The sequence below is a fragment of the Colias eurytheme genome, chromosome 23 (assembly GCF_061535395.1).
Source record: "Colias eurytheme isolate Ceu_HAF_F1 chromosome 23, ilColEury1 Martin Lab GWU primary, whole genome shotgun sequence".
In the NCBI taxonomy this organism is placed as follows: domain Eukaryota; kingdom Metazoa; phylum Arthropoda; class Insecta; order Lepidoptera; family Pieridae; genus Colias; species Colias eurytheme.
The window spans coordinates 7,560,111-7,572,322 of NC_143002.1; the positions used below are offsets into that span (position 1 = coordinate 7,560,111).

Consider the following 12,212-nt stretch of genomic DNA (forward strand, 5'->3'; position numbering starts at 1 on the left):
AATGATATGACAGCCGCTACTGTACTCTCAAAATTGGAAATATTCCAATTTAGACAAAACTGCCACCATAATTGATATGTTACGTTATATCATGGACTTATATTGCTTCTTAGTGTTACTCGAAAGCGATGCCAACATTAGTTCGATAGCTTCCGATGGGATGTATCTCCGTAGGAAGGCTTCACGGAGAGCCTCGCTGCAGCCAGCGTAAGATGTGAGTGCAGTGGGCGCGACAGGTGACTGGGATGAGAATGCGTTAGATTCGTATCTGTTTTCAAATATATAATGTTTGATGATATTAGTTCTCTGACGAGAGGGAACCATGGCAGCGAAGGCCACCACGGAAGAAATTGTATCCCACACGCTTCATCATTAACTATTTTTTGTAAACATCTCAAAATAAAAGTAAATGGGGAAATGCGTAAAAATTTATATTATTCTAATTTATGGTGAATGCGTTGACACGTGACGCATCAGGGTCGAGATGCCACGACACTTACTTTCTGCATTTAGCATTGTACCTAATGCTCTTCCAAATTTTTTGATATGTTTGATTGCATAAACTCCATTCGATATCCGGATTTATTCTTCTTGGCTCTGTGTCAGTGTCGACGTTATCTTTACTATTAATATAAGACGCGAACCACCATATATTTCGATGCTCGCATCATTGCCACAGTTACTTTGTTAGTTTGTTAAGGTGGAGAAATTGTATGCCACCCATTTTATTTATGTTACTAACTGCAGTTTTGTTATCAATTCGTAATAATATTGCACAATTAGCATAGGTGATTGCGAATGTTTTTAAAGTTAAAAAGGCAGCTCTAAATAATTTATGAGATAGATTTTTTCACATTCTTTCCATGAACCATGCACTCGTTTATTATTGCAAAAGTCACCCCAACCTGTCCTTGAGGCATTTGAAAAAATCTCTAATGTAAATTTTGGAGGTCTCATAAAATTTGTTTTATATATGTTGTGACCACCAATTTAATTCACCCAGATTATAACTTGATAACTGAACTTTGGAATCATAATTATTGTTATGTTGATTTAAAAATAATTATTTTTGACGTTCTAATATCTTATTAGTATAAAGACACTAACGACACGAATTCTCGGATTGTGCAAATAGGTAATTTTGAAAATTTATTAATTAAATGTGCAATGTTATTACGTTTATCATCAGGCAAAGAAAGTTAGGTTACATGAATCATATATAAATCCAAGGAATTTACATTTTTGACTTGGAACTAATGAAGTTTTTTCAATATTGATTATAAAGCCTAGACAAGATAATAGTTTTATTGTCTCTTTTAAATTATTTAGGCATTCTGTATAATTTTTACCTGTACATAAAATATCGTCGAGGTAAATGACAGACTTAAAACCTCGGCTTAAGAATGCTATAACTTCCTTCATTAGTTTAGTAAACACTCTTAGCGCAATAGAAAGACCATAGGGCATAGCTTTAAACTCTTTAAGTTACGCCATTACCTTTGATTTAATGAAAAATTTGCGAAATGCCGGCTCAATTGGCATTAAAAAGGTAAGCTTCTTTAAGGTCTATTGTAGCCCATGAAACCATTTTCGGGAATAAGTTTCGACGCCGTCCTATGATCTTCGATTTTTAAAGTGACATTTTAGATATAAATTTATCAAGATCAAGTACTTATGAATTTTTTAAAGCCGTTAGATTTATGTGCTAAAAATATATTTGAGATAATATATTTGCCCTTTACTGGGTTACCAACATGAATATCTCCCAAGTCTATAAGGTTATTTATTGCCACAGGCATGTCAGCTTTATTTTGCCCCGACCAAAATTAAGTACGCACTGAATTTTGAAAAAAATGGTAAATCCACACCGTCCTTAACCCATTTAAGAACGGTTGTATTATTATTAATTTTACGCCAACAATCGTAAAATAACGTAAATCTTTATTGTTATTTTGGTGCACAATTTTAGCTAGAGCTGGTCATCTTTGGCTACTAAGAGGGGATTGGTCTTTGTATGTCCCTCTTGTAACCTCCTCGCCCCCCCCCTGTTTGACTGAAAGCGAGAAGGTGTCTGCCAGTTTCCCTGGAAACTATTGCGAGATGTGTGTGCTGTATCAGCATGTGAACTAGAAGGTTTTGGTGTAATAACCTTCGAAGCTTTTATTTTATCCGATAAATTGTCTCCAAACAATGTATTATCCCTTTCAGAATGATCGACAACTTGCAAAAAAGTTTTGACTAAACAAGGCCTAATAAACTTTTTTCTTGATTCCGTTTGTCGATGATGGAGGTCCGAGAATATGCGACATATTAAACACTTATAAACTCATTGGCCTCCATCTTATATTTCTTACTACGCAAGTTATTACTACGTAAATAGGGGGTTATTATTAACGCCTGTTATAACGGCCCCCGATTATTGCCAATGCAAATTAGCCATTTTCTTATCCCAGAATTTAACGGATTCAGGGGTAGCAGCCTGAATCTCCGAAATTTACGTAGGAGCCTGGAGTAATACGCAATTTTCGGGAATCTAATAAGTTTTTAGAAAACTTTCTTAAGGATCGGCAACCATATTTTGGCGAGACTTTCGTGAATTTTTTCACCATATTCTGGAATCACATCATTAGCTTCGCCCAATGCTGCTAAGATATCAGGTTCTAAGTCGACAGGCTCCGATTGAGGGGCCGTGGTATCAACCGTTACTGGTTCATTTGCTTGAAGCGCAGCTGGATCCGTCGTATTGTACATAATTCCCGGCAAAGAATTTGTCGGTGGACCGTTTCTAGGATATCTGGATCCGGTAACAAAAATTTTGTTATCGAGGGTACTTATAAAATTATGATTTAGGGTTATTTTATTTTTTAACATAAGTTGATATTCAACTAACAAACCATCGTGCTATTATCTCGAATAGCCTCCTGGTAAGCTGGTAATTATTAAACAAGTAATTACTAATTATATATGTACCAATAAAGATTTATAATTTTCCAATAAAAATACCATTGTGATATCATCGCGGATACCTCCCGGCTTTTATTTTTATTTTTTATTCTATTAAAATTTTTCGATTTTAACCTTCGTGATGCTATCTCGAACATCCTCCCGGTATAAATATGTATATCAATACATTAATGATATTTAAGTATGTACTCGAAAGTAAAAAATTACCTAACCTTTGTGATGCCATCGCGGACATCCTCCCGGCATAAATTGAATAATATGTAAATATTATTTCACTTCTAGAAGTCATGAACTATTAAATTACCTTTGTGATGCTATCTCGAACATCCTCCCGGTATAAATATGTATTTCAATACATTAATAATACTTAAGTATGTACTCTAAAGTAAAAAATTACATAACCTTTGTGATGCCATCGCGGACATCCTCCCGGCATAAAGTAATATGTAAATACATATTATTTTACTTCTAGAAATCATGAGCTATTAAATTACCTTTGTGATGCCATCTCGGACAACCTCCCGGTATAAACGAAAAATATTTGAATATTTTTTAACGCTTCAATTTCGTAAGTTATAAGAAACTTTCATTCGTCGTATTACAGATCGAAATACACTTTAAAACTCCAAAGTACTTACTTGTGTCATCTTCGGATTCCGAAGATGATATTATAGGTTTTATGTTTCTTTAACTTCCTAATCTTCATACTATAATCAATTTTCTCCTTCGAATTTCTCTTCAACATGACGAAACTTGCACTTATTTGAGACGTCCGTATGTTGCGGCGCACGAAAAAGGAATGAATATCGTTCAAAGCGAGCTAATACTTGTCAGGTCGTAATACCCTCAATAAAAAAAAAAAAAAAAAATCTAAAGGCGTGCGTGGTTGCTAGCATTGAAAAAGGGAACTACATAGTAAATAATATCTGAAGAATGAAGCGATGAAATATAATTCGTATAATATCGTTATTTTAAATAAATAACGATTAATAAAGAAATAGACATTGCAACTATCTTATTTAACTGCAATAATTATCCGAGTCACAACCCGATGTCACGTTAAGCCCAGAAGATTTGACAGCAAATAAGTCAATGTCTTAGACCCTAAGGTGTACAAGGGTCTAATGGGTTGATCGCAATACGATTAATGACTCGGTATAATTTATAGTGGAGGCTTTGCTTGCAAAAATATAGAGTGATGTCCGAATGAGGGATGCTTTTAGTAACGTAGAAACGTATTGTGTTTTCGTTTGGGAATTAAGCTGATTAAGTGGCTATAATAAAAATATGTTCTTACTTCGATACATATTTTAAGGTTAAAAATAGGTACGAGAAAAAATATTTTGCACATGGGGTAGATTGATTAGGGTTGCTGTTGTAAGTTTATGTACTAGGTACCTAACTAAAGTTTCATGATAGATGACTGACCGGTTGGCTTGGTTGGTAGTGGCCCTGCCTTCCAAGCCAGAGGTCGTGGGTTCGATTCCCACCCGGGACAAATATTTGTGTGATGAACATAGATGTTTGCTCTGTGTCTGGGTGTTTATTATCTATACGTATATAAGTATTTGTTTAAAATTATATATTGTATGTATGTTTATCAGCCATCTGGTTTCCATAACACAAGCGAAAGCTTAGTATGGTATCAGATCGTGCCGTGTGTGAAAATTGTCCTGAAATATTGATTTAATTAATTAGAGCGTATTTTACAACAACTAGTTATTAATGAACTGACCACAATAATTGCTAATTCAAATACCTCTAGGTAGGTACTTAGTAATGACAGTAAAAGACATAACATACAGGCAAAAGCCCTGAAAACACTACTCCAATTCTGAATTTCATAAGAAAATAGTTTTCATATTATTATCACAGCAAATTGAAATGTTAAAATTGAGTTATAACTGATAATATTTTGACGATCTGATAGACGTTATTAAATGAGTAGGCACTAGATAAACGAACGACATTTAACATTAATGTTTATTTTAGTTTGTATTATCAGTCTAGAATATCTAATAAAAGCAAATGGGATAATCTTTATACAAAGGTTTTTTATGAGATTAAAGAAAAATGGTTCTTACTGCAGTAAACAAAATCAAAACAATACTTCGCGTTGTGTGCGTGTCATCACACAAAAATATGAGAGCGACTATTCGTTCGCACACTAGATTGTAAGTGACGTACGTATACAGTACCGCTACAGCTTGTTCTCTTTTTGTACATATTGCTGCGACACCGGCCCCGCCCCCTAACCATATCTCCCTTTAGTTTCTGTGATCTGTGGTTTCACCGCTTGCTGATAATGTGTCTAACAAGCTATCTGACACTTTTGACGTAAATTTTCATACATCATACTAACTGACAGTTAAGCTAAACGGAACATATCATGAAGCTGTGAATCCTTGATGTGAATTTTAAATGATAATGCCGACCGGCATTATTATTTAAAAACTAATAAAAATAATGGAACCTATTAACATGAAAATATTTTAACTTAGCATTCTCATATTGCAGTTCAATAAAACCGTAACAATAAAAGTTTAAAAATCTTCTTGCCATGAAGGAAAAAAAAACTTCCATGTGAATTCTATTTTCAAATTTAAGCGCGAAAATGACAAGATGGCAGCCGTAATGCAAAAACGCGGGCGACGTGGTGTGTCAGGAAATTTAAAATGTAAAATGTATTTCTAGCTACATCATGTGGGTGTCATGTAATTACAGTAAATATTTGGAAGCTGCAATCTTGAAATTAAAGTTTCATATGGTTACATATTAATTTTGAGTTGAGAATTCGTTATAGCCACGTTTCCCTGGAATATGGAAAAAAAAGCCATATGCCAGTATGAGCACAGATTATTAATTGTATACGCAAAAGACGGAATATTTAAATAGACCAGCCCCCCTAGACAAGTGGCTTTCTATTAGCGTAAAGTTTAATAGAATAGATTATGAATGTATGAGATTGACGTAATCAATCGTCGTCGTCGTCGTCGTAAGCAAACGTCAATCTCATACATTCATAATCTATTCTATTTAACTTTACGCTAATAGAAAGCCACTTGTCTAGGGGGGACCGGCGAAGTTAGTTTCTTCTTCTTTAACATACTAGCTGTATCTTTCGGTTTCGATAGTGTTATCTAGTGATTAATAAATTAAATAAAATTCTTATAATATCTCGTTAAAGCTGTTCTAATGTTTCAAAATATAATAAGTAATATAATTGGTATTAAAATCTGTGCTTAGTCAATAGTGATAAGAATGACGTCATCAAATTTTATCAAATAGTAGTTAACAATTACACGTTATGATAAAATTGATAAGTGACCTATATAATGACTTGTACTATTACATTTTTTTTATTGTACAAGCGCTTCCCTATGGAAGCGCTTGACCACGATCTCGCCTGATGGTAAGCTGAGATGTGGCCTAAGATGGAGCGCGCTTCCCTATAGATAGAGTACCCGTTCAGTCTTCTCTTGAAGAGTTCCATATTGTAATCGTTATATGAATTTTTATAGTAGTGTTTTGGTATTATCGTATAGTATTTTCTAGTCTATGATTTTACGCGAGTATTAGGTATATATTTAGAACTTAAAGACTTTTTAACGGATGCTGCGATAATATAATGGGAATGCAAATATTTTTTTTTTGCTATTTTGATAATGAAAAAACGTTCAGTTTTACAGTGACTATTAAGAAATAATTACATCTCTTACACTTAATTCTACGCGATATGTGGTAAAAATCAACTCGAAAAACATAACCCTCTTTCTGGGATAGTCGGATATACCTATATTCAATACTAGGCTCTGTAGCTGCGCTCTGTGGTTTCACCCGCGTGTCGCCGCTCCTGTTGGTCTTAGCGTGATGATATATGGCCATTAGCCTTCCTCGATGAATGAGCTATCTGACCGAAAGAATTTTTCAAATCGGACCAGTAGTTCCTGAGATTAGCGCGTTCAAACAAACAAACAAACTCTTCAGCTTTATAATATACGTACGTAGATTGCTTGCTGGAAGAAAATAAAAGTAACGATTAATTTTAATTTAATTACAGTACCGGGAAAAATAATTAATATTAAATTTATAAACTTATAAAGGCAAAATTTTCCTTAAAATAAATAATTTAATGAAATTAGGTTTCAATCGAATCGCTTTTATTAGGTTAATGACTTTTTGCGTTGTTGTACTTAATTAATTATTATTTGCTTCATTAATTACAATAATTTTAATTAATGAACTGTATGTTTTTACATATTAATTGAAAATATTTTTAAGCTATTGCATAGCTTCTATCGCGGGCCTTGTGCGCGGGGACCGAATCGAGAAATTCCGTAACGAAAAAACCCCACGCTCCCCACTCCGACGGGCGCGGAGGTGTGGCTTGAAGGCATAGCATGCAATATAGCTTTACCGCGGCAGTCCCCGAGTGCCACACGTCTTTTTAATGGGTATTTATGTTTTTAATTAAAAAATGATATGAAATAATGTACTGTTTAAAATAAAATGTGACGAAAAAAAGTAAAAATAACCGACGCGGGCATAATTTCAGAAGCAAAAGAAGTACATCCAAATACGTATTATAATTTCGATTCCCCGCGCGTCGCTCCAGTGGCGCAATTGGTTAGCGCACGGTACTTATAAGGCAGTGGCCGTGAGCGATGCCGGGGTTGTGAGTTCGAGCCTCACCTGGAGCATAGTTTTTTTGTATTTTATATATTTACTTTTTTATTGGTATGCGATTATGTTCATATTTTAATGTATGTTTTAATTTTTTGATAAAGGCAGAAAAGGTGAAAATAACTTGTCTTCGAAATGCAGTGGAGTCAAGGGATCGGTTATTTATTATCTAATAAGAAAGAAGGTATAAGTTCTAATGTACTAAAATAACAGAAGTAAATAATAATAAACATTCGTTAGTTATACATAAATATTAAATACTACGAACAAAATATTGTTCAATACTTCAATACTGCATCCTTCACAGTTCACACACACATACACGTGTGTGAAGTCGTGAAAATAATCCGAACTTAAAAATGTTTAAATAGGTATTAAGTACGTAATCGGAGTAAGTTGCAGAAAATTTAATTCGAAAATTTGCCATTTCAAAACATAAGGCATAAAAAATATTACCTACCATAAATACCGTTCAAAATTATTTTCATTTTCCAACATAACACCTCTGCCAATTCAGCTATTAAAACTGTCAACAAAATTAAAAAAAAAGATTCTAAAGCGCGGGAAAAAAGCCAAAAAGAGCGCGAGCCATTTTTAAACAATAAAGTGACAAGCGATAAAAAAGGACAGCTATATTTTCCGGCTCATCGGTCGGTGCATCGAAGCGAGACAACTTATTGTTAATCAATACTGCTTTTATGAATTTTAGTCATAGTTATTAAATTTTGAAGTATGTAATTTTGCACGGGTTTGCATATTATGTTGGTATTACAATAATTCTCTTTGAATAGCCTTTGGTACATTGTACGTAAATGTATTTTGTTATTTGGTATTATTAGCTTGTAATATTAGACCGGGAGATACTGACACAAAATTTCGAGTCATTTGTAACAGGATGGCGGTTCTACAGGGGTCTTAGTACGCAATGATAAAAAGAAAAATGATGGTGTGATCGCTGGTATCGGTGGTTTAGTCGCGTGGGCGTTAGCCGAACTCGTCGGAAAAATAGCGAAAGTCAAACGATTTGTAACACAAAAATTTTAGTATTTACCGATAGCCCATAAAAAAGAAGTAGGCGGTAGTGTCATGCCATACTTTTCCAGTGTGACTTACAGCCCGCCATACCGACGCGAATATGTTGATTTAAATAAAACAATTATTCAACCATTTGTACCAGGCTAACTTTTGCACAGGTAACCATCGTCGTGCAGCCATTTACGAAAATCGCCATGCCATACTTTTCGGACGATTCCAAATGGTCGCCATACCGCCGAAAATCTGCAAAAAAAATTTATTTCGCCAAACTTTTTGTACCAGTATTGCATTTGGATTTTTGGAGAGTATTTGATAAAATGTGACCATTATTATATTTGCCATACTTCTAGTAGGGGGAAAAAGTGCTGTCATACTTGAAAAATTAATTTAGTATTAATTTATATAAGTGAAGATTTCCAACACCTAGATCTTTGAAATTTTGTATTTATATTCTTTGATCCTCAAACTTCCAAGAAAAATAAGTGCCATACTGATACAAATCGTTTGACTTTCGCTATTTTCCGACGAGTTCGACTAACGCCCACGCGACTAAGCCGCCGGTACCAGCGTTCACACCATCATTTTTCTTTTTGTCATTGCGTACTAAGAACCCTGTAGAACCGCCATCCTGTTACAAATGACTCGAAATTTTGTGTCAGTATCTCCCGGTCTATATAGTTTGCATACGAAGCGAAATAAATTCTCTATAGTTTAAACTATAATTCAATAGACCGTATATGTATAAAAAGTACTAACACATTTTATTTATAAAACAGTGAGTGTATTCTCACGTAAATCTAAGGTACCTAATCGTAATCTCGTCAAGTTCCTTCCTAGGTATAACGTTACTCTAATTTTCTAATAATACCTACATAGTTTAAACTTTAAAGGCACCTTAATATAATATTATTTCAAAATAATATTATCTGATTCAAGGTTTCTAAACGTTTGTATGTAGACGATTTAAATTTAATGTGCTACGAACGTCGTAGAGATTGAAATAGCGTCAAACATCTTGCTATGACGTTGTATGAAGTTAAATTTTAACACCAACATTTATAATTTTAATTTAATATAAGTAAAATGGACGTAATAAATAAAATGTGTCCAAATCCGAGCGGCTTGACACAAATAAATTAACTGTGAATAACAGCGGCGGGGTCAGACGGGGCTGGCTATGTAATATGTTCGTGTTTCGATGTGTGGAGTTAAAAGATTTTGGGACGCAATAAATTTGCGGTTTTTGGACGCAAATTGGGTCAAGGTTGGTAGCTGAAGGAATCCTAAGAAAGGATTCCTAAGTATTATGTTTTATTGCAATACGTGGAGGAGAACGCAGGTAAGTTTTTCGAATGGAAGTTTAAATTACCACCGTCAGCATATTATTAAAGTTTTGATAAAATGCATAGAATTAATAAATAACAGGGCTAAGGCAGTCAATGAAATGAATATTTTATTAATATTTTGATAGAAATTAGACTATTCCAAAGTCCAAACTCATTTTACGGGTGCAACATTTCTAAAATATCCACACAAATTCATTTTAAACCAATGTTTCTAAAGTTTTCCAGCTCTAAAATGTTAATTACATTCTACATTTAGAGTAACTAACACTAAGCACGTCAAGTTAGCAATAAGCAGTAAGTTATGTTAAAGTTTTGAAACAAATTGTTGAAAAGCTATCGAGTAAATAAGCACGTAGACGGTAAGTAAACACAAATACTGTGTGTGCCATGGTTACACTGTGTGAGTGGTGTATGGTATGAGCGGTAGCGATTTTATACTTATATTAAAATGCTTAAAAAATCGCAATTTTTACACACTTTAATCTGCTTTTTACATACGGTAAAAAAAACTAGAAGCATTAATGCAATTTCACTGGGATTATTTTTTTATTTTGCATGATTCATTGCTGCTTCGTTTCTATTGGTCATTTATGCAATATCTTTCTACCTTTATATAACTATAAATTTAACTTTCCTCAATTAATTTTTCAATTCGAACCAGTTGTTCCTGAAATTAGCTCTATCAAACAAACTTTTAAACTTTTGAACATAAGAATGTTAGACTTTTAAATTCATTTTTATTGTAAGCCTTCAGTAAGTTAAATGAAGCATGCACCTGGATTATCACTGTATTTTCTACTAGCTGTGAGGCGCGGTTTAAACCGCGTGGCTCCGCTTCTGTTGGTCTAAGCGTGATGATATATAGTCTTAGCCTTCCCCGATAAATAGAATATCTAACACCGAAAGCATTTTTCAAATCGGACCAGTAGTTCCCGAGATTAGCGCGTTCAAACAAACAAACTCTTCAGCTTTATAATGTTAGTATACACTATAGATTAAAATAGCATGTCATCTTCACTAAACTTGCGCTACAACTACCGGTACTTAATTGAATCAGCATATTAATTAAGTCGCTTATAACTTAAGCCAAGTTGCACTTAGCTCCGCTTAACACATATCTGTTATCGAACTGTTGCATAGTGATGGAGTAGCTTAGCGGTCTTATTTAGTTCTAAGTTTGCTTTAAGCAATTTAAGTTAGCTAAAGTATTGCAATTATTTCTTATTAATTAGTATTCAGTGAACGCTTTATCTATAACTATTAAGTAGTTATGTTTCCTGGCTTTGTTTTGGTTTGGTTTTAGTAATGGGTTTCTAGAGAGTAGGGTGTATAATATACACAAAATTTACATACGTGCGTATTACAGTATTTTATGTAGGTATGTGAACGTCAAACCAATTTCACGCAGATTTTTGGCACATTGGTGATAATTCTAAAAATAATATTGTAATTTGTAGTTATAAAATACATCTCATATTATTTTTTATGATAAATAAATAACCCGAAAAACAGACTTTTACCATAGGACTAGCAACCAAGCGTTAAATTTTGTATTTATTTTTAATTTCGGTAAGGCGCGTTCTTAAGGCCCGTTTAGAGACAAATTTCAAGGTCGCGTCATGGCATTACCGTCACGTCATGGAATAAGGAGACGATTTTTTTGAGACTTTGAATCTTGGCAAAGCAGTTTCACTTCAGCCACGTGTGCTGGGGACACACGCTCTTTTGTATATTGTAATTTGTAACCTCTGTGCCTCGAAAATGAATGTGAAATGCATACACAGGGCCTTTAATAAAAAACTTATATAATCACCAGCGGAATTCCCGAACATTCGTTAAGGCTTATACATGCGCTAATAACCTTGACCATACTTGACGGATCTCAAACCTCTCCCGCTGCACCTTCTTTTTTCCTCGCATTTTGTATTTAAAAAGATACCAATCAGTGAAACAAAAAATCCTCGTCAGGGACTGTTGTGTAACTGATAATTTATTAAACATAAAATTTTCAGAGCTCTAAGTCAGCAGGTTACGAAGTTTATAGAGTATTTGCGGAAAAATCGATGACCACGGCACATTTTTTTTCTAGAAATCTATTAACTTTGGAAAAAAGTCCTCGCGAGCAATTAAAGATCAAAGACCATCCTATTTTATATATTTTTTTCGGTATTGTGCTTTATGTTG

At 34.0% G+C, this 12,212-nt stretch overlaps 1 protein-coding gene and 1 non-coding gene across 2 annotated transcripts in view; one reads left to right on the forward strand and one right to left on the reverse strand.

Moving 5' to 3' along the window:
- The window catches only part of Octalpha2R (alpha2-adrenergic-like octopamine receptor), a 359,405-nt gene that overhangs the window by 96,199 nt on the left and 250,994 nt on the right, over nt 1–12,212 (reverse strand). The window lies entirely within an intron of this gene.
- TRNAI-UAU (transfer RNA isoleucine (anticodon UAU)) lies at nt 7,573–7,664 on the forward strand. Its single transcript is given in 2 exon segments — nt 7,573–7,610; nt 7,629–7,664. It is a non-coding gene; the product is annotated as a tRNA-Ile (tRNA).